The following is a 24764-nucleotide window of genomic DNA, read 5'->3' on the forward strand; positions in this document are numbered from 1 at the left end:
CTCCAGGGATTGAAGAAACAAACCCACTAAAATGATAAGCACTATTATTTCCCCAGAGAAATCCTATCACAACATTATTTTTTTCTTTTCTGAAGAGGATCTACTGGTCCTCCAGGTTATCCTCTCCTCACACTACCCACTTTTACAAGTATTTTACCAATTGTTTGGCTCCATGCATTTACCTCTAAAGCTCTCCAAGGATAAAAGATTGGCAGCTACTTGAGCATAAATACACGCTAGGGCAAGAATGGAGATGGAAATAAGATCAGCAAAAGCATTGCAGCTCTATTTTCCTAATGAAGCAGAACTCTCACACTAAGCCGGGCTTACACTCTGTAATCAAGCACATTTCTCACAATGCTGGGGTTATGGAGAGCCCTGTGCAGAACAAGGTAATTATCAGCTGCCACAGCTCAGAAGGGCTCCATTCCCCTCTTCATTTTGCTCAGTTGTCAACTTATATTAAGAAAGAAAATGAAGAAAACCCTGCATTTTCAGAGGCACAATAAAGACAGGCTCTATGTATGTATCCACTTCCCTCCAAACCCCACCCCAAAAAAAAAAAAAAAAAAAAAAAAAAAAAAAAAAAAAAAAGTGGAGGAGAGAGGGGGTTCAGAAGATGAAATATGGTTGTGTTGGTCATCTTTGTGAAACATGTTTTTGCAAGGATGAGGCAAACCTAGTTTTCGATCCCTTTTCCAAAGGACTGCATTGTGGAAATCACTTCATACATGATGAATAGTATTGACTAAATTCAAGTATTTTGACAAGGACTTCCCTGGTACTGAAAGGCAGGGACCAGTGACAGTCCAGAGGACAATGAAACTGGTAAGGAGATAAACTGAGGCACAGTAAATCTCTGACTTCCTCATAGGGAATGAATGTTAGTACAGATACAGGGGTGTGATTTATTTAGGTAGTAATAGTAATACAGGGTTATTTTCTCCTATCCAAATGTACAGAAAGTGCTTTGTGAAGAGTTTGTTTTGAAGCCCTTGTGGGACTGCAGGACCTAAGACAGAGTAAAGCTTTGATATCTCTATGTGTACAAATGTCCAGGCACTGCATACCATAAAACCTAGCCAGGCAACACATACGAGCAAAAGGAAATGTCACTGAAAAGTCAGAAAATTGCACTGACCAAGTAGTTCTAGAATAATGAGTTACATTCAGTCCAAAAAACCACCAGAAAGTTTTATCAAAAAGAATTTAACTTTTATTTAGGAGCATAAACAGATGTGAGAGAAATAAAATCACTCAGAAAACTTTTCTCAAGATGTGACCTACGGCAAAACAAATCATACCAGCATGCAATGAAAAAGCAGACCATGAAGGCATGCAAAATGAGAAAAAAAGTTAGAATCTTATAGGAGTATGAGGGAGAACCGCAGAACCACAGAATGGATGATGTTGGCAGGGGCATCTGGGGATCATCTAATTCCAGCCTCTGCTCAAAGCAAAGTCAACCACAATAGGTTACTCAGGTCTGTGTCCATTCAGGCCTTGAAAACCCTCAAGGATGGAGCCACCACAACCCGTCTGGGCAAACTGGTCCTGTTGTTCAATCACCCTTATAGTAAAAAAGTGTTTTCTTATTTTAAATGTTCTGTGCCCACTGTCTCTTTTCCATTCATTGAACACCACTAAGAGCCTCGTTCCATCTTCTTTATCCCCATCCTTCAGGTATATAATACACATTCACAGGATCCCCCTGAGATTTGTCTTCTCCAGGCAGGGCTGTCCCAACCCCCTCAGGCTTTCCTCATATGAAAGATGCTCCAATCCCTCAACCATCTTTGTGACCCTTCAATGAACTCAGGCCAGTATTTCCATGTGCCTGTTGATGTGGGGACTGAACACTCCAGCTGTGCCTCATCAGGGCTGAGTGATGCAGGATGTAATTAGTGCACTGACTCAAAGGGAAGAAATCACTGGTAAAACATTTAAAAATTTGGTATTGGGGATAAACTACAAAATATCTGAGAGCAGAGTGCTACTTAAACCAAATTTTCCAAAAGACACTTGAACTTGGTGGTGCCTAAAAGAATTCCCATGGTACATTAATGAGCCCAAGAGAAGAACTTGAGATCTTTGTGCCTATACTTTAGGATATGACAAATAATTATCAGCTTCTGAAGTGTGTGAATGTGGTTAGCTGAAAAAAGTGGTAAAAGATGGTGACATTATAACAAAGTCAAGATTTTGTTACTTCTAATTGGGTAAAAACTGTCACTGAACATCTCCTTCAGGACACCTCGCAAGCTAGAATGTACATGGGTATGCACACATGGGGAAATACATGAAAGCACACACAAAAAATGAAGCTTCTCCATGACCTTCTCAGTGACCTGGAAAGAATATTTTTTAAGGAACATTTTGCCTGGTGAGAGCAATGCTGTCAATGCTCGCTTTATCTTTGGCAAGGGAGGGTGGGCAAGTGAAATTTTCATTATACTGAACCATGATGCACTTAATGGTGAGAGAACTACTCTCACAAACACACCAGCACGTCTCTCCCAATCCATTCCCATCAGAGGATACACACAAGTTGTGACCTGAGAGGATTGTAAGATGTTAACAAAATATGTAATTGGCTCCACATGGAAAATCAATTACCTCCATAAAAAAGGCATTTGTTAGTCATGGTCCAAATGCTAGGACATAAATTTTCATATCTGAAAACTGAGGAAAATTGGAGGGATTAGAGGAGAACTGATGCTGTTTACCTACGGCTTTCTCTTTTAAGAGGCTAGCTGGAGTTCTGCAGTTACACCAGAGCTCTGTACTACACTCATTACCCTATAGTACATGTATTCACAGTCCAAAAAAGTCAGATGTTCTTAGGACATCTAGGTACTCCTGACCTCACACATACTTTCATAGCAGCCTAATTCTACAGCTATATCTTCGAAACTCCTTTCCCTGGCAATTAATGCAGCTCAGTTTTTGCTTAAGAAAACAATGTTTCAATGTTTTTAAAATATAATAAAGCCTGGAGAATCTAAACTGCTTGCCAGGAATGAAAATTTGGTGATGAGCAAAGGAAATGAGCAGAGGTCTGTGCACACAGGATGTTGGAGACTGGAGGAAAGAATCCTGCCGGGAACAGTTTCACCCCACTTTGGTTTAAAAGTCAAATACAGCTCCAGATCTGAATATGAATAATGACATCCCACATCAAAAGCAGCACTAAGTAGACAACAGTGCTCAAGACTTAAATATTTAAGTGGACTAAAATAAATATCCTCAGAACCCGACCTATCTCATCTGGGCAGGTAGCAGCCCTATACGTTCTGTGATCATCTTGGAAGAATTTTTTCTCCAGATGTTTATGTTCCTCAGAAAAATGATTGGTATTCTATTTTTATAGAAAACAATTTATGGAAGAAACAATTTATGGAAGAAGTCCAACAATATGAATTGAAATTTGGCTATCTGCCAAAGAGTGGTTTGGTAAACATTCAATCTTTCTTTCAAGTTTCCAAGAAGCAGTTATATATAATTCAACAGTTCCCACTGTTGCAATAAAATGGCAATAAGAATGAACAGACTAAGCACTGAGTGGCGAGAAGCCCAAACTAAGAATCTTTACTTGAGGAGCTGAGTTGGTGGAACCAGACTGAGAAAGAGCTAGCAACAGCTCAGGAAAATGGCAAAAGAGAGTAAATTGGTTGCAAGGAGGCAGAGACACATTGCTTGGGGGCAGCAGGGTACCCAAAAACTGGAAGGAAAAGGAGAGAAAAGCAGAAAGCATAGCAAGGAGAAAGAGTAGGGAAGGTATAAGGAGACAGAAAAGGGAAAAAAACAGTGGCAGTCACACCTAGCTATATAAAGGAAGATAATTGCTCATGTAGGCAATATCGAGACAGTAATATTAATTTTAAAGCTTTAGGGATTAAATAATAGCAGTAATTTTAGCTAAAATATAACTTTCTTAAGTATCTCCTAAGTCTCTAAATTGGGTAAAAACCAAAAAGTTAGCACACTGTTAAACGAGTGAAGAATTGCAATAGCAATGGTGTTGAAGGTAAATACCAGTCCAGCAAAATGCAACAAGTGGCTATTAAGAGCAGCTTGGGAATGTTTCTGTACTGAAAGTCAAATGCAGTTAACATTTCTTCCTGATGAAACATTAATCCTATCCAATAATTACAACTTCAAATTCGTTGTTTCTTTATTTTATCATTGTCTTCCTCATACCAGCCTGGGTGACGCATTATTTCCATTAATGTGTAGGTTATCATGTTGAAGCATATGGAATCAAAGCTTTGCAGATTGGGAGAAGTGGTATTTTGCTGTGATAATAACACCATTTCTGCATAACTAGCCACTGACCTTTGTTCTTTTCATCAGCAAATACACCATCTTTGTAACAAAAGTAAAGCTGAGGGATTTGAAAATGTCAAAATAGCAAGCAACAAAGAGCCCTTGGCCCATATAAATATTTACATTTGAAATATCCATTTGCTGAACTGAATATTTCAGCTGTTGAGGGCAGCCTGAATCTCATTACATCAGCTCCACAGGCCTATTGGTGCTCTTGCTTTGAAGACAAGAACAGCACATTTATTGTGTGATATGCACATTCCAAGCACCCAGCACACTTCCAAAGTGGGTTGTATTCCAGCAATGCCATGTCTCTACTGTTCAATTTTTATGATAGCATCCAGACTCCACAGCTGTGTAGCTTTCTAATATTGAATACAGATCCCTCACAAGACAGCTGTCTTGGAGGGTTTCTTTGGTTTTTGGTATCTGTTCTTTTTATTAAGAACCCCAAACTTCTAAAACCTAGGTAAAATATTGCCTAGCAGAAAATCCATTTTAATTCATTAATTATTCTGATCTGGTGCTCCAGTGAGTAAAATACTGTCCAATATTTGCAATTCAGGAAGATTAGTGCATGCAGCCCTTTGTCTGGATGCAGCCAGCTCAGCCCCCATTTGAGCCAGTCTTTCTCATGATTGACGCATAGACAGGCCCCTCTGTGTACAGACCTGGTCCTCTGTAGTGCTAGACCAGGTCCTCATGCTCCTGTGACCTTGTGAGGGACCAGGTCTTTGGGATAAGATAGATAAGATAAGAAGAGGGAAGAATGTGGATATATGTCTCCCCCCTTTTGGCCTTGCCTTGCAAAGGAAATCCATGTAAAAGGTGTCTCAGCTCCTTTCTGGGAATGTCAACATAAGTGCAGTGTAGGGACATCGGCCAGGTCAATAGTCCTTGCCACCACTGTTCTGATTAATCTTTGCCTCCCCAGAAAAGGCTGGTGGTGACAGGCCGCAGGTGTAGCGTGGCCGAATCTGCTCCAGTGGAGTCATTGGGCCTCCTCCACAGGTGTTGCCACCCTTGCCCCTTCCACTGGAGGCAGCCTGGCCCAGGATATAAAACAGGAGAAGTCCAGGAGAGGAATGCAGATGCATTTTTTTTTCCATTGTGGGTGTTTACTCAAGAGAAAGATATCCAAACTGGCATTTTTCATGTAATACACTGTGGTTGGTCTATAGTTCTCCCAACTTCAGCACGTATTTAGCATTGAATACTCCCAAATGTATGTATATTTACCATTCCAGCTAATTTGGAAGTGTTTTGTATAGTCTGCTCTGTTACTTCTGTACATCTCAATATGCCAAATAGATAGCTGAGATGTTGCTGTGGGACCCTCTAGTAGCTGCTTGTCTGTTTCCATACACATGCTAAATATCACTATAAAGTGCTGCCTTCACTTCAGAAAAGGCTCTAAACCAGACATTATTGGCCTGAATAACTTGATTTCTCAAAAGTCCTGCATTTTCATTTCTTTCTAATTGATTTTTCTCAATTCTTCCTGAATATCCTGGTAAAAGGTAGAGCTAAAGAAGTTTCCCAGTCTTCAGATTTAGATTCCATTTTTTCTTTGTCATGATACTTTCCAGCATTTCTATGACAAATAAATATTTCTGCTCCTATTAATATTTTATAAAACCAACAACCAGCTGTGTAATGAATCAAACCCAAGTTTAGTGAGTCTATAAATGGTAAATTGGCAATATATGTAAATGCTGGCCTGACTGTGATATTTCTATCTTTTTCTAAAGTTCTTTATAACCAACATTATCACTGAATACATCTCAAGGGAACTCTGTGATAATATAATGATCCTCAGAAATTTGTGGTGCAACTATGGACCAGAACATGGAGTACATTTACAATGAAAGCATCAGTCTGGCTCACAGTGCATGTAACTATTAATGCTTAGCAAGTATGCCTTGCCTGGGATGTAATGTACTACAAATAATTGCCTAGTGTGCTTCAGCTTTGTGCAAGTTCTGTGAAAATACTCTTTTCCTTTCACTGATGTAATTTTTTCTCATTACCAGGGATTTTTTTTCTTATTACCAGGGGTTTTTTTTTTACCACTAACTAACTGCTTAGAAGGAAACATACCCTCCAGTGGAAAAGCACAGTGCTGTGATAAAGACTAAAAAGCGATCTACAACTCACCAATAGGTGACATTCATAATAAGGTTTGTCACTATTTCCAAGTACTTTTCTATTAAGCCATTACTTTACTGTGTCAAAGTTCAAGCACAGAAAATTTCCTTCATTGTGGCGATTAAGTAAGTGTTATTACTTACAGCAAATGCATTGGGTATGAGAGCTAAAGCAGAGCTGGAATTAACAAAAATGTACAGAGTACTGTTGGTAAGTGTTATGAATAATTTTTAAACAAATAAAGGAGCAAGCACCTCAACACACATACACACACATACATTGGCACACATGGGGCTCTTTATGTACTCTAACACGAAGAACAATTTTGCAATTGAAAGGCTAAACTTTTGAATCTATGAGCAGCTATTTGAAAGGTGTGTGTCACGTCTGTAAAACCAAACAGCTGCTCACAGTTCACACCTTGACAAGCCAGAGCACGGGGCTGTGCACACTCATTTACACGGACTTATACTGTCCCTCATGCTTAGGCTGCACAGCCTGAGGTGGAATTGCAGGTTATAAAGTGCATTGTAGTAACAACTACAGTTTCATGACACAGAGGCCAAAGCTTTTACAGCTCATTGCCATTAATAGCCTGGGTTATGTTGTTCTTGACCTTTCTGTGTGAGGGGGTGCTCAGGGCACAGTGAGCTTTTTGTTTTACCCTTTCAAATGCTTTCTCTGGGCAAACTGGGACTTCCTCGTGTCAGTGGATCAGGAGTCCTGCCACTTCCCAGCTTCCAGGTGAGCAATCAGCATGAGTGGTGTGTCTTCCAGCCTCCCTGTCGCTCACAGAAGGCTGCAACAGCAGCATCTTAAAGCCTGTCCTTCCTTACAATGGAGTTAGTCATAGAGGAAATGGGCCTTTTGAGACACCACACAAAGGGAGCTACTTGCCCAGTGTCCCAGCAGAAACCGGGACTCAAGACATGGATTACCCTGCTCCTTGCCTCTGGTCAAGGCACCAAAAACACAATCAAGCCAGCTACAACAGGATATCCCCATGTATTGTCTGGAACCTTCCCCTTACAAGGACTGACCCAACCTCACTCTGATTAGCCTGAGTAATCCGGTGTCACATGTGAACATGAAAGGAATCTAAGCACTTATTAAATATACATTTCCCTTCCTATTAACATAGTTATATCAATATTTTAATGCCATGTTGCCTTTTAGATTGTTTGCCTACTGTAACATGAGGTCCCTGCTGGAGCAGACACCACAGAAATTGATGAGTTTATGGATGACATTTATTTCAGCATGAGGAGTTGTCATCAGTGGTGATTTTCTGCTCCAAATACTTACATTTCATCATGAAATAACATCTCTAGTCCCTTCTACCAATAAAGCCAATGGGACAGCATGAAGGTGTACAGAGTAGGGCTGAAGGTTCATATTCAAGCAACAAAAGGTAAATTTTTTATTGCCAAAGAGAGCTAACTTGTGATCAAACCTAATTACATATATATAAGAACATATTCAACCCAGTACAAATGTGCTGACTCTATTGCCATACATCAGGAGGAAATTTGATACTTGACTGGTTTTGGGGTGAAATTCATGTCTATAGGAAGTTTGTCTGAGGGTTTTATTTCCTGTGTTTTACAATCTCTTTCTCATCCTGTTTAGTGTTTTTGCTTTCCTCTGGTTATAGAGTAATCATCCCAATGTCTCAGTCATTTGCCTGAAAAACAATAGCTGGCAGTTATTGTGCTAAACAGCCCATTATGTTATCCCTGCCACAATCCTCGGTGTTTTCAGTTATTGCACTTGATAGGCGTCATTAGGGTTCTAGTGCTGTTAGTCACTTTCCTGATCTTTCATGTTTCTTCTACTCAGGAAGCATCTTTTCCTAGAAACAATCAAAGAGAATAAAACCAGATTACATCCAGCACCTTGGGGTAATGGCATCTAACATTCAAATAAGCAGGTAACTCCAATTAAAAATGTGACTTTGTGCTCACACAAAGTCATTCCACAGAAGTCTACAGAACTAGTTACGAGAGAAACATTGTTCAGTCAGTAATTATTAGATGGCACATTGTAAGAGTCTGGAGGACACTGTGTTATCATGAACTGGGATGTGTTAATTGGAGTGGCACAGACCTGCCCATCTCACATACTGTGAGGTTACTGTGTGCCATCTACAAAAAATTTTTGATGATGCTGTGGGTGTGTGAAGACTGAGACAGACTTAAAGTTCTGTTTGAGGGATGGATGTGCAGCTACCACATAGGGAAGGAGACCTTCTCATTTGCAGGGTGAAGCTCTCTCTTTCCTGTTGCTGTCTAAGTCCCTGGCATGTCTTGTGCATAGCAAGAGAAAGCAGCACGAGAGGACGCCACGTGGGTCAGTAGCACCCACATTCATGAGGAGTCAGCAAGGGTCTGTGCATGTGCTGGGACACGTGCTCATTGCTTCATCTTGGTATCTAGATTCCACCTTGAAAACAGAGATTTGCTGAGTCATCTCAAATCTAAACTGCTTAGGCCACTTGAACCAGACAACCTTGCCTTTGGTGGGAAAGCAGTATGTAAAATGAAAGCCAGTTTCCCCAGGAAAAAAGTTTTAGACCACAGGAAAGAAAAATCAGGTTCATGTCACTTCATCAAACACCCTCTCTTCAGAAAGTGCCACAGGTTTTTAATATCTAATCAGGAAAGGCAGATCATGGTTTAGTTTATGTTGTTTCATCTCAAAATTTCACACACAGTAAACTGGATCAAATGCTAAGGATTCAAACTACAGTTAATTTGCAATCCTAACATGAGCAATCTGTTCCTAGCATCCCTAGCAGAAAAGGACCAAGAATTTAGTTAGAGTGCTGGCAGAATATTGCAATTTTAAAAGAAGATTCAAGATAGATGAGGCTAATCCTTACCGCATATATATTTTATATGAATTTACAGGTCTTTGGATTGTCTTAGAGAAATGGCAAGCATATGGACAAACTTTCATCTTTGCTACAAAGCTGATCAAACAGGACATTTTTAGTTAGTAATGCAGTAATAAGATATAACTTGTTTCATTTTTATTGCAGTTTATATTCCAAGCAACAGTGGGATACCAAGCACTGCATTAGCATGCACCATAAAACAAGTAAAACAAGTATATATTTCCTATCCTCCTCTACCATTAAAACTCAAGAACTTTTCCAGTTACTGTTGTTTTTCTCATGCCCAGTTTTCCTAAGAGGTTATATTCGAAGGAGAGTGAGGGATAATCCATGCCATAATTCTTGAATTAGGAAAGATTCTCAGAGAAAAAAAAAATTCACAAAAACTCCCTGGGGTGAGAGAGTATACACTGTATCTTTCTCTTTCAGGCGCAGATTCCTCCAGAAATGACATAGCTGTGAAACTAAAAGCTTAGCACAGAAACAGCTCCTGGACACCTCCTTCTTATGCATATATTTAGTATGCAGTTATGGACATACTTACAGATAGCGATACATAAGCAGCAGAGTCACCATCAGCTGAACCAGTGATTTCAGAGAAGGCGAAATACTTCTCCAGAGGGATAGGATAATATTTTAAAGGGAACGTCCAGGCTTTCTGTTGGCCTTTTCACTGAAAAAAAAAGCCCATCTGGGAGGCTCAGCAGAACAGGGATATGCTTTGTATATGCAGAAGGAGAGGGTGAGTGGTGTGGCTGTGGAAAAACCATAATCCTACAGGCTGGGAAATATTCCTTCAGCTCCACACTGGTTAAGCCTCTCTCTGATATAAGCATAAATCATCTTTTTGTTGGGGGGTTGAGAGAAGGGAAAATTTGTGCCCAGATTTCTCCTTGAGAATCCGCCAGTGCATTTGCCGTTAGGAAATGACTAAAATAAGCCTCTGCACATATGTCCTTAAAAACACTTTGACTGCATTCCTCTGTAATTATTAAGCTTCTTCAGAGTCTGTAAGCCAGTGAGAAAGGGATTAGAGGGGTTACTTTGTGCCTCTGTGCCCATAAAAATCCCTTGGCTAATGCAGCACAGTGCTCGGAGCATCCTGACAGCTTTCATATAATCCCTGCCTCCCAGCCGCCACCACCACTGCATTCCCATTATTTAGACACATTCAAATTTCATGCAGTAATGTGAAAGCATTCCAACATGGAAACAAGATCCACGTTATAAATCACATTTAAAAACTAACCTGCCAGTTGGAGTGGAGCAGCAACACAGCTGCATGATAAACCCACACTCAATTTTATGCTGTAAGGACAATCAGGAGATGTAAATTGTCAGTTAATATCTGCTAACATTTCCTATTGTCCTGGCAGTTCAGGACAGGGATCATTTTCTATACCTGTCTTTGTAGGAGAGGTCACAATAGGACACAGATCCTGAACTGGAGTTGCATCTGAGCATAAATACATGATAGCAATGGCAGAAGAGTGATCTGCTCCCTGTCACTATCCAGGGGATTTTCATGTCAGAAGAGAACTTGCAATGCTCAGTGGTGTTGCACTGAAAATAAGTCATTGTATCATAGGCAGCAGTAACACAGGACTGGAAGCTACCTTCTGGGTCACAGAATCTGCTTCTAGTGCCAGCATGCTATTATATAATGCCTTTCACTAACCCATCTCTAAGAATCCTAATTTTTTTAAAGGCAACATTTCCTCACAATAAATTCAGGGAGGAATCCTGGACTGTGGAAAGGTTTGAAGGAAGCACTGCTGTTAAACCCAAGAACAGCTGTAAACATCCAAAGAGAACAGCTTCCAGATCGTGATGTTAAAGCAGAGAATCAACTGTCAAATGTGCATTAAAACAACATCTGCAAGACAGAATCAAAAAATCTCCTTTGTGAAGCCAACCGATTACAAATACTTCCTGGGTACACAGGAACCTCGCTCCACTTCGCAGAAGTCAACTGTGAGGCCACACCGTGCCTGGAGGAGCTGGGGAGGAAGCTGCTTGTCATGCACTGGCTGTCTGCAAGCAGAGGGAAGCCCATCAGCTGCTCCATTTGCAGCAGGTGCAACAAGGAGGGTCACAGTCAGGGCAAACCAGTAACCCAGCTTTGGTACTGCCTTGTTCCCGCCCTGCCCCCTCACATTTGCCTGTATCCCTTGGCACATCATCTCAGTGTATCTTGGTCACCATGTGTGAAGAGGAGATAATAACACCTCTTGCCTGCACATCTATTTAGGCTGCAAATGCCTTCCAACAGAGACTGTCTCTTACTTTGTTAACCAACAGTATGTAGTGCATGGGCTCAATCTTTTGTGTAGATCCTGATCACTAATACTCATTATTATAGTAGTGATGATAAACACAGTAATCATTCAATATGAATCTAACAGTAACCAAGTTGCTTTGGCTTTGTTTCTATCAGAATAGTTATCCTACATACATGAAGCCACAGCAGTTAGGAACACAGAGCAGTTCTACCTTTTGTGGAAGGGCTGCTGGTAATGTCTGGCTGCACACAGGATGCACCTTAAAACACCATACAGATACGTAAGCATGCAACAAACACACAAGTGTTCAGACACTGATCACATCTGACCATTTAAAACTGTCATCTTCTATGCTCTGTCCCTTTGCAGATTATCCTTCATATGAAAGCTTCCAAAATAGAATCTCTGAAATACTATTTAATGACAATATTACAGGGCAAATAAGCAAAGGATATGCATTACAAGCAGAACAGTCCATTATCTCTTCCTGATAAATTCACTCACCTCTTTAAAAATAGTGAATGGCCAGGAATACCAATTCTTCCTCATTCCAAATAAAGGATTTGATGGATCCATGGTGCAGAGCAGAAGTTAAAACAGTAGTTAAGAACTGCAGTCTGATCCTAAAGCCCTTTGGTGTTTGAACAAATTCTGCTGAGACTGCTTGGCTAATTTGCTATAGTTAATTTTTTAATAGATGAGCTCACAAAGTGACATATTGCAAACATAAAATCTTAATATACCTTTATAGTAAAGTGTATGCCATTGTTCATGGGCAAAGAGAAGGAAGCTCTGAGCTAATTTTTAAACCCAGGGGAATATCAACAGCCAGACAGCTGCTAAGGCTTTTTGCTTGATCCCTTTGCAAATTCTTATCAGCTATTCATGGCCAAAATATGTCATGTGCCAATCTAAAATCATGTTGGAGGAACTGGTGGAAAGGGTCTCCTTTTTCATACTCCCAGCAGGCTTATGTCAGAAGGCTGTGAGGGATAACCATTGCTATTTATAGATAATCTCCCTTTGAAAGGTCACCCTTCATTGTGTGCTCATTTCGCCCCATAGCTGTCCAAAAGTCATTCTCCTGCAGCTCATCCCTAAAGAGTATTTTTTAAGCAGATAAAAATGAAATAAATCATGCAATAAAGCAGAAGATAGTGTTTGTTTTACAGTTGACAGCCCAAGCAATGCATGGCACTCACGTTATCTCTTGGGCTTTTAATTACAACATAGGCAGGATTATTTTGTTTGAGTTTTTTAACAACTTCACTATCTTCATCCAGGAGAAGGGACTTACTTAAGAGGTTGTACATTCCTGATAATAGGAGTTTTGGGCACTGAATCACTTCCTTTATCATGAACTACTCATGTGGAATCAAAGAGTCACTTAAAAGCCCAACAAACTGCAGCTTGCAGCAAGTCGGGGAGAACAACGGTGCCTGCTCTGCAATTCTCAGCACTTCTGATTCTGAGAAAGGAACAAAATAGCTGCCATATTATGAAACTAAGCTTTGATTCTTTCTATATATTTGAGTGGTCATCCTGAGCTAAAAGCTGACTGCCTTTCCTGCTTTCTGCTGAGACGCAAGTTGGAGGAAGCAAGTGAAGAGATGACAGCACTGAGCACTAAAATAAGAGAAGCATTGAATAGCAGAAAGAAAAAAAAGTGTATTTTTACCCAAAGCAGTGCACAGCAGTACACCAACACAGTGATATTTTCTTTATTTCAACACCATCAAAGTTCAATTAATGGAAACAAGAGGACTGTCACTGTGGCAAGAGATCGATGCAGAGAAGAAGAACTATGGGTAGGGAGGGGAGATAAAACAGGGTGAGGCTTTGTGGAAGAAGAGGCCAATGTCACCTGAAAAGAAATGGGCAGGGGATTTTAGAAGATCTGACTTAAAAGCACAGAGATAACACATAATGTTCTGTTCAAAAAAACTCTCTTGTGCTGCTATCCTTAAAAAGAGGTAAAGGTAATGAGTGAAGCCTTCTCATCCCTCTTCTGAGAGTGGGCAGACAGGGATGTGGGTCGGCTTTCCTCAGGATCGACAGCGCTGCCTTTTGCTGAGCTTTATCATCATGTCAAGCAAAATGGAGCACGATACTGCCAGGAAAGCAAAACAGCTTCAGGTTATGAAGAGCACTGCCAGAAGTTGCTCTTAGTGTTGTTATTGTGTCTTTTGTCCTGATTAAATTTTGAGTATAGATGGCAGGATTTGTTCCATGGAAAACAATGGCTAGACTGCTGAGGAGGACAAGGGAATTGGTGATCTCACCACAATGAAGCTAATTCTGTAACATATATTGCAACAGCTTTTTCTTGCTGTTCATTAAATAAGGCCTACCTTAGAGGCAGTTTTTGCATTTTTGGACTGTTTAAACAATTAAATCATTACTCAAGGCAACATTGCATTAAAAATCAGAAAGCACTGAAGTTCTTCCTCAAAAGAAATTTAAAGGATTCAAATTGTGTTTGAACAGGAAAAACAGGACTCTAGTTTTTGGACTATTCATGCAAATGACTCATCTGCAGGGAAAAAAAATTAAAAAAACAAACCAGCCTGTAAATGTCTGATTATTGGATGATGATTTTTGTCAGCTTCCACTAGGCAGATTAGTAATTCCAAAATTTCTTTATGGATGTCTTCCTTTTTGTTTCAATAGGCATATGGGTTTAACTCAGCCATATTTATCATTTAAAGTGCTGCTCTGGATACTGTGTGGTTGGAATTTTAAGTTTAGATAGGGTTCACCTCAGCTAACTGCAGCCTTGCAAAATTGAAACCTCTAGTCTGAGGCTGTCATCATCTATGTTATTTGAACAGACAGTGCAGAGAACATTGCTCCTCTAGAGGGTTCATCCCATCTCTGTTCTACACACTTAATTTTTGATTATAGATTGAGAGAAACCCTGAAGAAAAAAGCTTGAGGGTTTTGGTTGACAAAAAGCACAACACAAGCCAGTAATGTGCACTGGCAGCCCAGAAAACCAACCATGTGGTGGACTGCAGGTCAAGGGGGATTATTGTGCCTCTCTACTCTACTCTGGTGAGATTCCACCTGCAGTGCTGCATCCAGCTCTGGGGTCCTCAACACAGGTAGGACATGGACCAAGTTGGACCAAGTCCAAAGGAGGACAAAAAAGATGATCAAAGGGCTGGGGCACCTCTCTTATGAAGACAAGCTGAGAGAGTTGGACTTGTTCATTATGGAGAGATGAAGACTCCAGGAATCAGAGCTTATAGCCCCTTCCATTAGGAAGCCTACAGGAGGTCTGGAGAAGGACTTTGCACAGTGGTATGTAGTGATGGGACAGGTGAAATGGGTTTAAACTGAAAGAGTTATTTGAACAGACAGTGCAGAGAACATTGCTCCTCTAGAGGGTTCATCCCATCTCTGTTCTACACACTTAATTTTTGATTATAGATTGAGAGAAACCCTGAAGAAAAAAGCTTGAGGGTTTTGGTTGACAAAAAGCACAACACAAGCCAGTAATGTGCACTGGCAGCCCAGAAAACCAACCATGTGGTGGACTGCAGGTCAAGGGGGATTATTGTGCCTCTCTACTCTACTCTGGTGAGATTCCACCTGCAGTGCTGCATCCAGCTCTGGGGTCCTCAACACAGGTAGGACATGGACCAAGTTGGACCAAGTCCAAAGGAGGACAAAAAAGATGATCAAAGGGCTGGGGCACCTCTCTTATGAAGACAAGCTGAGAGAGTTGGACTTGTTCATTATGGAGAGATGAAGACTCCAGGAATCAGAGCTTATAGCCCCTTCCATTAGGAAGCCTACAGGAGGTCTGGAGAAGGACTTTGCACAGTGGTATGTAGTGATGGGACAGGTGAAATGGGATTAAACTGAAAGAGAGTAGGTTTGCATTAGATATAAGGAAGAAATTCTTTATTGTGAGGGTGGTGCTAACCAGAGAAAGAGTTGCCCAGAGAAGTTATGAATGTCCCATCCCTACTAATGCTCAAAGCCAGGTTGGATGTGGCTTTCAGAAATCTGGTCTAGCAAAAGGTGTCCCTGCCCATGGCAGGGGGTTTGGAACTAGATGGCCTTTAAAGGTCCCTTCCTGCATAAACCATTCTATGATTCAAGGAATCATCCTTTGAAAACACTTGTAACTCTTAGCTATTGTCATGGTTTAGTATAGTTTGGGTTTTTAGTGAAGAAGGCATCAGCCATGGAAGTGATTCTCTTGCAAAGAAGTGCTTACAGCTTCCTCTATGACCTGACAGAACCAATCAATTGGCTAGTTTGAATATTGGCAACTTTTTAAGCCACTTAAGAAGCTTGACACGCCTCTGTGGTCCACATTTAAGAACTAACAAACCCCTGGAAAGCTCTTCTTGTCTTCCGGCTTTCAGACAGGTAGCAGGGGGGGCCTGCAGGCAGCCCAGCGGGGCCAGGCTGGGCCTTGCTTGGCCTGGCCAGGTCGTCCAAGGCATGGCCCTGTTCCATCTGCGGCCCCCCCCACAGCCCTGCTCCGTGCAGGCAGCCCCTGGTGCGGCCGAAATTGGCCCGCTGTCTGGCAAAGCTCATGTGACCAACAGTGATAAGCGAATTCCAGCTGCAAAGCCCGAGTGAGATTTACCCTTTAGTGCTGTAAGTTTCCTCCAGAACAGATGAAGCCTGCAGACATCAATCCTCTCCCGAGCCAGAGGAAGAGGAAATGTGGAGGCAAGTGAAGAAAACACCACAGAGACACCAAAGTCAGTAAAAAAGGAAGGGCTGAAACCCTGAGAGAGGAGAAAGAGGAGATGCTTCAAGCCTAGAAGCTGATATTCTGTTGTAAAGCTATGGTGATGGACTATGATACATGAGAGTACCTGTTGTAATTTCATGAAAGCATGGGGGAATGGAGCGTTCAAATTGCAATGGTGAGCAAAAGTACCTGTGCTGAAAAAATTAATTACTCTAATTGTGAGCAAAAGTACCTGTGCTGAAATAAGCAAATGACAGTAGCTGTAATTTGATGAGGACCCTTGCTCCCAGGGAAGGAGAAGACCTCTGTTCCTAGAGATGAAAGTGATGAAGACCTTTGCTCCCAGGGGAGGGGGAGGGCCTCTATTCCTAGAGATAAAGATGCTCCCAGAGATAGGTGAAGCGAACCTATCATGAGAACAGCTCATCCTTAAAATGGTACCCCAGTAGCTCAAGACTGGACCCTCGAAAGCAGCTGTGGGGAAAGCTGTAAGACGAGGGAAGGGACTTTCATGTGCGACCAGGGAACCAACCCAGGTGGCTGTCTGGCTGTGACATTGAAGCCATGAAAGAACTTCTTATGGGGATGTCTCCATAGCATGAGCAAGAGAGACTCCTCTCCCTAAGTGAGCTGAAAAAGGTTATTATAGAAGTGGTAAATTGACTGAAAATCTCAAGGGTCGTCTTTTTACATTGTCAGCGGGAGAAGAGTGAAAGGTGGGGGGAGGAGAAGTGTTCTGAAGGTTTTGTCTGACTTTTTTTTCTTTCTTTTAGGTCTATTAATAAACTTCTTTATATTCTTTTAAGTTTTGTGCCTGCTTTGCTTTCTCCTAATTCTTATCTCACAGAAGGTAAATAAGTAAGTAATGGATATTTTGTACCAAACCACTACATTTAATTGGTGTTTCTGCCTGGTTTACAAACTGAACCCGCTACAGCTATCTACAGAGGGACTATACAGAGCCCTTTGAGAAAACATTTGTCTCTTAGAGGGCTGAAATACCATCTTCTGTAGTCACTATTAAACTAATACATCCACATCAAGGTTGACAGCATTTTGTATCTAAGACATGTGGGGAAAAAGATTCTCTTATGCCCAGAGTCTCCCTTCCCTGAACTGACAAGTAGGAATGAGAAGAGAGGTGATAAATTTTCCCACCTGCACTCTGCCTGTAGGAATCAGAGGTCAACAGGAAGGAAATGTGTTCTGCTGTACTGGTACCTTATCTTACCTTCCTTTCCTATAGATGGGAGGAAGGAGGGAACAGACTAGAAATCTCTGAATAAAACATCAATCTAGTTTTAATTTTGTCTGAATTAGTCTTGATTTTAGATAACTTATTATTGAGAAAACCATTCCTCATTGTTAAGAGAAAAGCATAGCTGGAGAGTTTGTCACAAAATGTGTCATGACCCAAGAGCCCACATGACTAGCATCAAGGCCTTGTCTTTCCATTTGCCAGTATAAAGCTTGTGGAAGATTTTGAAAGACAACTTAAATAGACAAAGAAAGGTATTAAGTGGCACCCAAACAAGTAAACGTAGACACAGTTAGGATTCTCCTCTCATTAAGACCACTGTCTGTCTCTCACTCTGGAAGGTTTTTATTCAAAGTAAAAGGGTGCTAGTCATGGCTTCAGGAATTATATCTTCATCTTGCATTCCCTATCAAGAGATCCTTGCAGACAAAGGAACCTCATCTAGACCCCTGGGATAAGTTTGTGGGGCTAGCCAGAAACCTATTCTGCATGGTTTTGCCTATGCTTAATAGGTCAGCAGATGTCTTTTTCCATTGGAGTAGTGGAATGACAGTCTACAGGTGATGTCTCATGCTCCCAGGCAGTACTTAGTGTACACTCCACTGTTTTTGTATCATCTTCCACTCAATCTTTAATATCAGTGGGGCAGGAGACCCTTTTAATATTGCTTCCAAATTATTAGCCGCCACAACACTTAGAATGGGGATGAATGATTGTAAGATTTTTGTTTGTCTTCATCTGATGGAAGAAAACTGCCTCAGAGACCCGCAGATGATGGTTGACTTTGAGCTGTTAAAGTGCCCAACAGGGAGGCCTCCTCATAAAGAACACAAATTTGATTTCCTGGTGGCGTACAGCAAAATCTGCTTTTACTCCAAGATGAGGCACATTTTCTCCCTTACCCTAAGAAACAGAGAGGAGTATTTAACTGAGAACAGCATAATTTCTGGGTAACACATCATTATTTCAAATAGTCCAGAGAGTTCCATACAACTGTAGTTCTCAGCAGGCAAAAAAAACATCTGTCAGTCTTCTCTCACTGTCAGTTAGACTCTACTGTCAGCTAGAATCACCAGTGCACTGTAGACTTTGGCATAAGCAGCACCAAAATATGCTGATGGTCACCTAATTGAGAAGGTACCTTTAAAAACTCTGTTGGATTTGTTAGCATTTTGCAGAAAATTGCCTTTTTTTTTTTATTCTACAAGTAGTTTAGGCTCTTAGATTCATGTTTTGAGATTTTGTGTGTCCTTCCGTCTGTCTCCACTTTTCCGTCTCCAGTGAATCAGTTAGAGTCTCAAACATGGAGTTGTTTCTTAATTTATTCTTTGGACTTAAGCTGTGCTTTGCTCTTTACTCTTTGACAAAACACCAGCATTTCATCAAGTCTTTGGCCTTTTCAATCTCTGCCCTGATGTGGGCACCTCACATGGGAGAATACATGAGACATGATTTTATACCCACAAAATTCGATATATGCACTACGCTTATGCTGTGATACAAGGCTGCCTTTGTCTACCGATGTCACCAACAGGCTATTAGAAAACTACTCTTACAGAAATTGCAAATCATTTTCATTTTATCGTAAGATTTCTGTTTGAGGAAAGGATTACCTTATTTTAAGCCCTGGACCATTTTAATTTCAGGCATCTAGCTTTAAGCATTCACTCTGCTGTCCAGTGCTGAAAACAAGCAAACAAAAAAACCTCTGTCTTGCCTCACTGTCATCCCAACCATTTTCTTTTGATCTTTTAGCAGGCGGGGTGTGGAGTGTGTGTGGGGGGGGGTTAACAGATCTTTAACAAAAACAAACAAATTAAAAAAAATAATGACTTAACGGCTTCTTAAGGTCTACCTGATCTGTAGCTCATACAGATATGATATCTTACTTTACTTACTCAACTATTTCATATTTCATTACATATATCTTAATCATAGAATAGAGGGGATGTCTAAAGATTATCTAGTCTAATCCCCACACACACTATGATAGGTTCACCTGGAGCAGGTTGCACAGGATCATGTCCAAGCAGGTTTAAACATCTCCAGAGGAGACACCACCTCTCTGGGCAGACTGTTCTTGCGTTTTTTCACTTTCTAGGCAAAAGACTTTTTCCCCATCGTCAGATGGAACTTCCTGTGTTACAAATTGGGCCCGTTGACCCTTATCCTATTACTGGACACCTCTGGCCCCATCCTCTTGACACCCTCTCTTAAGATATTCATATGCATTGATACTATCCCTTCTCAGTCCTCTTTTTCCAGGCTAAACAAGCCCAGCTCACTTGGTCTTTCCTTATAAGATAGATGCTCCTGTCCCCTAAACATCTTTGCAGACTTCTGCTGAATTCTTTCCAGGAATTCCTAGTCTTTCTTGTCCTGAGGAACCCAGAACTGGACATAGGACTCCAAATGTGGCCTCACTAAAGCTGAGGAGAGGGGCAGGATCACTTCCCTCATCCTGCTGGCAATGCTCTTCCCCAGGATCTCATTGGCCTTCTTGGCCATGAGGACGAACTGCTCGCTTATAGGCATCTTGTTGTCTGCCAAGACCCCCAGCTCCTTTTTCACAGAGCTGCTTTCCAGCAGGTCAGCCCCCAGCCTGTGCCGGTACCTGGGGTTATTCCTCCCCAGGTGCAGGACCCTGCATCTGCCTTTGTTGAATATCATGATGTTCCTTTCTGCTCAAGTCTCCAGCCTGTCAATGTCCCTTTGAATGGCAATATAGCTTTCTGGTCTATCAGCAACTCCTCACAGTTTTGTATCATCAGAACATTTGATGAAAGTACACTCTGTCCCTTCATCCGCATCCTCCATTACTAAGTTGAACATCTGCATCAATATTCCACAGCAAGCCTGACAGTTGAAATTTAAACCTTTGGTTTTTTTCCATATTATGCCTCAGAATGCCTTTAGAGTGCTGGGAATGTACTGGCAATTTTTCTAAGTCTTACGAGATCTTCTTGGAGTGCTTTAGAAAATAATCCAGAGCTTGAGGAATGATTCACAGATTTCTATTTTCTTTAATACGTAACCTCATGCATGTACAAGGCTGAACGCTGGCCACAATTGAGTCCGATCTCTACAATCATAGGCAACACAGAACAAAATAGTGATATCCTGTCTTTCTATAAAGAATATTCTCCACCTTCCAATGGAGCACTATGAAATGGAAAAAGGAAGAGAGATAAAGCTCTTAACATTTTCTGCTGGCAAGAGATACAAGATCACAGAAGCTGACTTACAGAGGTTTTAAGATTATGGGCAAGAGATATAATTATTTTCCCAGTAGGCTTGATTTTAACACCCATTGTGATTTTTTCCCCTCCAGGTTCTCTGCAAAACATTAAGCAGCTCTGTAATAAAGTTACATCAATACAAAACAATAGCTGCACTCTGCCTCTGTACGCTGTGGCTGCCAGCCACCAGCCAAATGTGAATCCTTCGTGTCATTCATAGCTCTGCATGTTTGGAAGAAGGACTGAGTTCAAGTTAAGATTGACATTATGAAGAATGACAGGTCCCATTTTTAAGCATCCATCCATTTGATGATGTTATTTTTTTTCACTGCCCTACAGAACCAAGATTCCCCCCAGTGACAATGCGCAGTACTGCTAAAATTCAGTTTTCCTCATGGTATCGTGGCCACAGCAAACCCGGGGGAATAAGGCATGTACAGATATGTGCAGGTCACACCACCCTACCACTCCACTCTGCTTCACCTTTGTGTGCAGGCAAGGTAGTGAAGTATGTGAGACTTGAGAGCATGACTCTTATTATGATATTTGCATCAGTGTCTATACTTACAAGAACTGACTGGACAGGCAGAACAGAGGGCTCGTGTGACAAGCTCATATATATTCACAAACAAAAAGACAGAACTGATAGATCTAATTTTAGGCTTACCAGCAATCTCTTTATAATAATAAGAAAAAAATAAATGTTCAGCACACTAGTAAATGGAACTTTTACTGTACCAGTAAGATATCATTTTTAATAGGCATGGCTCTGGACCAAGACAAAGAAGGTGCTGTGTGAAGTCTGATCTTATGAAACACATTAAAGAAACTGAGAGACTGAGTAAGTATCTAGTCCAGATCAGACACAGTCATCTTGACCCTCTGTGGGCTTACAGTCACATTAGCAACTGTCATCCTTGTTGGAAATACTTTAAAATCAGTGACTTACCGAAGTAAATTACTATGGTGAGTAAGCCTCAATGAACAGAAGCCATAACATCTAAAGTTACACATACACACGTGAGCTGAAGAAAGTGGCCATTTACATCCTTGCTTGTCAATAGAGAGACAAAGGCAAATTCATTCATCATGCCTATATCAGATTTCTGATCTGAGAGGAGAGGAAGTGAACTCTAAACTTCCTAAGTGTCTCCATTAACTGTAGTTACCACCTGGCATGTAGCCTTCAGCACTTTGGAAGCGGGGAAATTTCATTTTGTGCATCAAGGGACCAGTCTCCAAAATGTAATGCTTCTGGTCAAAAAGCGTATTCTTCATCCCAACAACTCAAGCTGTGTAGCACAGAAGCAGCTGTGTCACAGCCATTGTTGAGGTATTCCGGAACTATTGCTTTTGCCTCCAACAGTATCCAGGATTGCACAACACTGGTTTGCATGCTTCTGCTTAGGTATCTAGAGCATGTCCTGTCAGATCTGTAACTAAAGCAGACACCAATCCACAGCAGGAAGAAAAAGAAAAATCTTGCAGACATGACACAAGCAAGTGTGAAATATTCAAGACAGGTTTTTTATTCTACCTGTTACCTAATTTTACTATTGTGTTGGCTGTTCACAAGCTTTGAACCAGACATCACAAAAGAATAATGCCATAAACTTGATCCCTGAGCTGCAAAGCTTTTCAGTAATATTTGTTTGTTATCACTTCAGTAGCTCATAGTAGTTAACATCTGACTGAACTTTCTATAGCAAAGAACCAGATTAAAGAAATAGTACACCAAGGACTGAAATACTACGTGTCTTTTTTTCTTTATTGACAAATTACTGTGATGATAAGCACCGGCAGATATACCAGAAAGCATTTGAAGGAAGGAAAATGTTATATTTGCAGAAAATTTCATCATTCAGTTTAGTCTTAGAAACCAAAGGAAAATCAGAGGTAATGGAAGTGAGTGTAGCTGTTGTATTTATTTAGTCCCATGGGCAGTGCCATGACAGACACTGTTGTAAGTGCAGTTTTTGCACAGTATTTCATGTTTCCCATGGAGCCTATCATTCCCAAACAGCCTTTTTGTCACTCAGCAATTTTTAAAATCAGATTCTTACCCATCTTTACTTTCTGCATTATAATAAATCCTCTGCTATAACGTTTTGTTCACTCACTAGTAAATAAGTTGAAATGCGGTCTGTTTCCTCTGTGAAGTACTTGATTCCTTTAATGCACTGAGTTCATACTAACTTTTTCCTCTATCTTTATGTGGGTAGATGAATTCATAGACCATGATGCTTACACAAAAATTGTTAGAAGCAGAAAATTATGAGATACGTAAAAGTAAACTTAAATTCATAAATGTGCCCTAGAAAGGCTTGTAGGCAGTTTTGTTATTATTTGTGAACTCAGGGTTTTGTTTTCCATACACACAACTCTAACCATGATGACACCTTCAGTGGTACCGGATTTAACCAAGTTCGTTCCTTGCCTCCTGCCTCTACCAATTTCCTGTTAATCTTACAAAATGCTTCAGGGAAAAAGATTGGTCATTCCTGCCAGCTGCTCACAGCTTGTTGTCAATACTTTCTCATGGCTAATATTTTTGCACTAAATTACAACTCTATTAAATCTGGTCCAGTAAAACAGAGATACAATAATAGAAATAACACATGGGATGGCCTAAGTGTATAAAATAGGGATTGCGTTTCTTAGAGCTAGGGTGGATTGAACTTGTCAAATAGTAGGAGGTCTTAATTTTCTGGAAGGCCTTGTTACACAGTAGAGAGGGCCACTTTCAGGGTGCTCTGCTGCGATGACTTAAACATCTGGTTTAGAAGAAGCTAAATTGCGAACTAGACTTGCCTCCATTCTTTTGGCAGGGAGCCCATCTGCCCACTCTTTTGCATTACACTTAACTGTATATACACTTAACTTTATCTGGGGTGAAGTTAGTTAAGAATCACCCTTGTCTTTCACAAAAAATGACTGAATTCAGAAAATTCAAGAGCAGCATAGATCTATGCGAGATCTAATTTTATCCCAGGAGGCTGAATGAAAGTATTCATCTGTATTTTTACAAGCTTTTTTTGCTAGAGCTTTGGAAATATCTCAACGAGGAGCAAAGATCTTAATCACAGTTCAACATGCCCATGCCATTCTAAAAAGATAGATGTCTTGACACTCTCAAGTAATGGAATATTCTGTTTGGTCTTAGTCATGATTATGCATAACGCAGTGGAGCAGACCTTCAGTGCCCTGTACAAGGAGCCTACTGGAAGAAACACAGTGAATGTCATTTACTGATATAAAGCTTACATTTCTGACTGTCACAGTGTTGGTAGACTGATTTATCTGTCCTTTGGGAAAACTCTGGGATGGGATTTGAAAGGTCACTGATATCAGTGGATGTCTGTGCCACATTCTGAAGTACAAAGAGCAAGAGATTTTATGGAGGATCAGAAAGGAGTTGCACAACAAAGATTTGGTGATCATATCTGTGGTAGCAGAAATATTCTACATAGACTCTTAATATGCTGTCTGTAGAGTTACAATCTGTACAGAAAAATATAAAAGCAAGAGATAACAGGAGTAAATACTGCTTCAAGTCAGCACATCATCTCTTATTGACCAGTACAGAGACTGCTGGACTAAAGATTGTAGCTGTATTCACAACCCTGGGGAGTTTTCCCTGTGAATTCTTGGGCAGCATGGCTGCTTTAGGAGATTGCTGGGAAGCACAAGAGGGTTTCTGGTGTCTCAGGCCCTCCTCATGAGGGGGTGGTAGTCAGTGCCCTCCTGGGAGCCAATCTGGACCTGTGAGGTCTGCAGGCTTTGTTGCACCATCCACGGGGCCCCACAGCAGGTCCTTCCCTATCCTTAAACATTGATGAAGCAATGCAGCAGGAAGGACCTCATGGAGAGGTTCCTCTCTGTTTTATCTGTGCTTTGT

General features: G+C 40.9%; 2 long non-coding RNA genes across 3 annotated transcripts in view; both read right to left on the reverse strand.

Moving 5' to 3' along the window:
- Positions 1-24764, reverse strand: part of LOC108444812 — an 87961-nt gene that overhangs the window by 31709 nt on the left and 31488 nt on the right. The window lies entirely within an intron of this gene.
- On the reverse strand, positions 7707-10485 carry LOC108444811. The gene is made up of 2 exons (XR_001859510.1): positions 9915-10485; positions 7707-8326 (listed from the first exon to the last, which is right to left on the reverse strand). It is a non-coding gene; the product is annotated as an uncharacterized LOC108444811 (long non-coding RNA).

The sequence above is a fragment of the Corvus brachyrhynchos genome, unplaced genomic scaffold (assembly GCF_000691975.1).
Source record: "Corvus brachyrhynchos isolate BGI_N302 unplaced genomic scaffold, ASM69197v1 scaffold242, whole genome shotgun sequence".
In the NCBI taxonomy this organism is placed as follows: domain Eukaryota; kingdom Metazoa; phylum Chordata; class Aves; order Passeriformes; family Corvidae; genus Corvus; species Corvus brachyrhynchos.